The sequence below is a fragment of the Mastomys coucha genome, unplaced genomic scaffold (assembly GCF_008632895.1).
Source record: "Mastomys coucha isolate ucsf_1 unplaced genomic scaffold, UCSF_Mcou_1 pScaffold12, whole genome shotgun sequence".
Taxonomy (NCBI): domain Eukaryota; kingdom Metazoa; phylum Chordata; class Mammalia; order Rodentia; family Muridae; genus Mastomys; species Mastomys coucha.
The window spans coordinates 76,617,542-76,622,544 of record NW_022196894.1 but is presented as its reverse complement, the minus strand read 5'-3'; the positions used below and the strand labels follow the sequence as shown (position 1 = coordinate 76,622,544).

The following is a 5,003-nucleotide window of genomic DNA, read 5'->3' as shown; positions in this document are numbered from 1 at the left end:
AAAAAAACTAGGATAACAAAAACTATTCTCAACAATAAAAGAACTTCTGGGCAAATAAGAATCCTAAACCTCAAGCTATATTATAGAGTAATAGTGATAAAAACTGCATGGTATTGGTACAGAAACAGGCAAGTTGATCAATGGACTAGAATCGAAGACCCAGAAATGAACCCACACACGTATGGCCACTTGATCTTTGACAAAGAAGCTAAAACCATTCAATGGAAAAAAGAATTTTCAACAAAGGAGTGAGGCAAAGGAGGGAGAAAGGAGGAGGAGAAAATAAAGGCAACAGTATTAGAACTTATAGAGCTACAGAGGGTCAAAGAATTGAATACAAATAAGTAGCAGGGGGGGATGAAAATTGGGGTAGGCACAGGAGGATCCCAGACACCAGAGAAACATGGGGCTCCCAGGACTCAATAGGATTGACTTTAGCTGTATTGCACAAAATAGGAGGAGGCAGAACCTGTGAAGACCACCTCCAGTAGATAGGCATAGTCCCTGGTCAAGGGATGGAGCCACTCAACCATCTCAAAGCTTTTGTTTTTGTTTTCTTAACCTAGAAATGTTCCTGTCCAAAGGAAGAACAAGAACAAAAAAATGGAACAGAGACTGAAGGAAGTGTCAACCTGGGACTGCCCCTCCTTGGTAAACATCATGTCTGCAGACACCAAACCCAACACTGTTATCTTGGTCAAGAGGCACTTTTTGGACAGGAACCAAGAGTGGCAGTTCCTGGGGAGTTCCAGCCAGCAACTGACCAAAGCAGAGGAGGATGCTTGGAGCCAACAATCAGACTAAACTCAGGGAACCTGGTGGGTAAGCTGGCAGAAGGACTGAAGAAGCAGAGGGGGTTTGCAACCCCATAGGAAGAACAATATAGGTTGACCTGACCACCCAGTTCTCCCAGCGTTTAGATGACCAACCAAGAAGTATACCTAAAGGGATCTTTGGCCCTAGATACATGCATAGCAGAGGATGGCCTTGCCGGAAAGCAACAGAAGGGGAGGCCCTTGGTCCTGGGAGGTTTGATGCCCCAGAGTAGGGGGATGCTGGAGTGGTAGAGTGAGGAGGAAGATAGTGATTGTGTAGTGGAGCACTCTCATATAGGAAAAGGGAGGGGGAGGGCAGATGTGGATGAGGAGAGTGTCAGAGGGGTAACAGGGAAGTGGGATATCATGGGATGGGGGGGTTCGTGGAGGGGGTAACTGGGAAGTGGGATATCATTTGATATATAAACAAATGGAATGATTAATAATAATAGAAAATAAATAAATAAATAAGAGTTACCAGAACCATGCTGTCTGTTCACAACAGTAGAACACTAAGACAGATGTGTACAAAATTATGTATTCAGCAACAACATATTAAAATGTTTCTTTCCCTAGGAACTCATAAAATATTAATTTTAAGAATTCATTTTACTAATAACCCTCAATCTTTTTAAACCCAATATTTCACTACTTCATATATATATGTTATTTGAAGTCTAAATGAAAAAAAAACATCACAACACTAATATACATAGAAAAAATTAAAAGATTTTAAGGGAATTTATTTTTCCTTATGTCAATACACAGACAAGTGCGCATGAGAAGTTGTAATTAAGTTGTCAGATGTGTCTCCTAAGTGGAATTAATGTCCTGCCAGAGATGATTTGCGCTGGTAGATCAGATACCTCCCGTGGAGCTGGCATGGTTGACATGAAAGTACAAATTGCAGAGAGCTCTTAACGAAGAGAAAAAATTGAATTCTATACTTCTCTTCACTCTATCAGTAGTTTTGTTGTTACTGGGCAAAGTGTGAATATAATTTCAGCATGGTTATTTAAGTATTTGGGGGGAATTACAGTTCTGACAGTGGCTTTAAGCTTAGCTAATTGCAAATGGGAAGTTCATGGCATGATGTCTGAGAAAGCACCTGGACATTGCAGGCTCTTTTTTTCCCCTTTACATGTGTATATGTGTGTGTGTGTGTGTGTGTGTGTGTGTGTGTGTGTGTGTGATAACTTTTGAAAACTTGCGTCAAGGACTCTTCTTTTCCAAACATTTTATGTTTCTTCAAAATGTCTTTCCAAATGCCTAGTAGCCTTCACTAGTGAGTAAAGCATTTGTGAAACTCGAAGTTAGAGGTCAGTGTTAGCTTTTACCTTGAAATTGTTGTAAGTGGATCTGACAGTTTCCAAATATTTAAAAACATTAATTTCGCTGGAGATGCATCTTGCCTTAGACTTCTGTGTGCTGAGAAAGCAGGTGAGCGCTCCATGCCTATGTTATCTATCATTTCCTTGTGTGTTGCTGGGAAACCAATCAATTCTATCCTGTTAAGTTAGCGTTTCTCATAAATTTTAAGTAATATTACTATAGAATAAATGTCATATCTTCGTATGTGTAATTATATTTCTTCAATGTTTTATTTTCTAATTAGTAATTTAATAAGCATGTTTGGTGCATGTGTAGTTGAATTTGGTGACACATGCATGGGAACATCAACATTTATGAATGGATGTATATACTCATTGGTCATTTTCAACTGTTTGACATTTTCATCTACTTAAACACTCTTATTTTTTATTAATAATTTTATTCATTTACATTTCAAATGATATCCCCATTCCCAGTTGCCCCTCCAAAATTCCCCTATTCCATCCTCCACTTCCCCTTTGGCTCTGTGAGGGTGCTCTTCAACCCATTCACTCACTCTGGACTCACCACTCTAGCATCCCCATATGATGGAGCATCAAGCCTCCCTCCACACCCATTGATGTCAAATAAGGCCATCCTCTGATATATATATCTGGAGTCCTGGTTCCCTCAGTGTATACTCTGCTTGGTAGTTTAGTCCCTGGGAGCACTTGTTAGTCCAGTTAGTTGATATTGTTCTTCATATGCTGTTTCAGTCCCCTTCATTTCCCTTTGTCCTTCCCCTAGCTCTTCCATTGGGATCCCTGGGCTCAGTCTTATGGTTAGCTGTATCTTCATCTGTACTGGTCAGATGCTAGTAGAACCTATCAGGGAACAGCCGTATCAGGCTCCTGTCAGCTAGAGCTTATTGACATCAGGAGTAGTGTGGGTTTTTGACAACTGCAGATGGATCCTTTGGAAAGGCAGTCTCTGAATGGACTTTGCTTCAGTCTCTGTACCAATTTTTAACCCTCTCTTTCCTTTGGACAGGAATATTTCTGGGTTAAAATTTTTGAGATGCATGGGTGGCCCCAGCTCTCAACTAGGGGCTGTGTCTATCTACTGGAAGTAGTCTTGATGAGTTGTATCTCCCCTTTGTTGGGTATTTCAGCTAAAGACATTGCCATTGGCTCTTGGGAGCCTCTTGCTTTTCTGGAGTCTGGGACTTTCTAGTAGCTACTCCCAGTTTCACATCCCCCACTGATACATATTTCTATTCTATTTTCTGACCCTCTGTACTTCTCTCCCATCCATTCCAATACTAGTTCGTCCCTACCTCTACCTCCTGTTATTATTTTGTTCCCCTCTCTATGAAGAATTGAGGCATCTAGATTTTGGTCTTCCTTATTTTTCAGCTTCATATGGTCTGTAGGTTGAATCATGTGTATTTTGAACTTTTTGACTACAATCCATTTATCAGTGAATACATACTATGTGTGTTCTTTTGTATCTGGATTAGCTCATCAGGATGATATTTTCTAGTTCCATACATCTGCGTTTGAATTTCATGAAGTCATTGTTTTTAATAGCTGAGTAGTATTCCACTGTGTAAATGTACCACAATTCCTGAATCCGTTCTTCTGATGAGGGATGTCTGCATTATATCCAGCTTCTGGCTGTTGTAAATAAGGCTGCTATAAATATGGTGTAACATGTGTTCTTGTTATATATTGGAGCATCTTTTTGGTATATGCCCAACAGTGGTAAATCTGGGTCTACAGGTAAAACTATTTCCAGTTTGCTGAGGAATTGCCAGATTGATTTCCAAAGAAATTTTCAACATCTTTGGTCATCAGGGAAATGCAAATCAAAACAACACTGAGATTCCACTTTACACCAATCAGAAATTCAGGTGACAGCAGATGCTGGTGAGTGTGTAGGAAGAGGAACACTCCTCCATTGCTAGTCTGACAGCAAGCTGGTATTTAAATACTTTTAAAAGCTTTCATTATTTACTGATGTCCACAAGTATAAAGATACTTATTGATATGTAAATAGAAATGGTGTTATCAAGAAAGAGTAGTTGTTTTTTTGAGAAACAGAACATTGAGGACTTGTCTGAGGGAGAAGAGGTAGGTACGATTAAGAGGAGGTTAGGGAGAGGAAATTATATTCAGAATCTTTTGAAATCAAATGTTATCAAAAGAAAAATTTACCCAAAAAAATTTTTTTAATTTTATCTAGCTCAACATTTTCAAAAAGAGTAGAAAGCAGTTATCCAGGAGAAATTATCCCTAAAAGTGAAGAGAGATAAAGATCAAGCTGGAAAACCATGAAAGCATTTCTTTTTTTTTTTAAACTTTTATTTCATTATGATGATAAAAGTTACATGATCTCAATTTATCTGAATTTGTTAACATTTAAAAACATATTTCTGTTAAATATAATTGAATCACATTCTTGTTTCCCTTTTATACCACTGCTCCTCCCAGAAAACACCCCTTCAATACATACAATATCTTTTTTGTCATATTCCTTAAAATTTATAAAATATTATAACAATAAAAATAAGAATTATAAAAGTTGTTTGATATAAGACATCAATTTAACAGTCTTATGTAGGTGCTCGTCTATAGCAATAGTGAAAATACATTTTTCTCAATATAAATTTTAAATAACTCCAAACATATTAACTGTATACTTAAAAATAATAAATCACTACTAGTATTTCCTTAAATGAATATGACTATGTAAAGTCTTTTTGTTTGTTTTGTATTTAGTAGAGTTTATAATCTTGGTTCTTACTGTAGTACAAGCCCAAAATAAGAACAATTTTTAGAAATTGGGTTTCATTGTAATAAGGCTGTATTTCAATGA

The 5,003-nt window shown here is 37.6% G+C and overlaps 1 long non-coding RNA gene across 2 annotated transcripts in view; it reads left to right on the top strand.

Annotated features, from left to right (window-relative positions):
* Positions 1-813, top strand: part of LOC116086513 — a 21,517-nt gene extending 20,704 nt beyond the window's left edge. For both annotated transcript variants that reach the window (XR_004116969.1, XR_004116971.1), the window contains exon 3: positions 567-813. This is a non-coding gene — a long non-coding RNA (uncharacterized LOC116086513). The remainder of the gene's footprint in view (positions 1-566) is intronic.
* Positions 814-5,003: the final 4,190 nt, after the last annotated feature.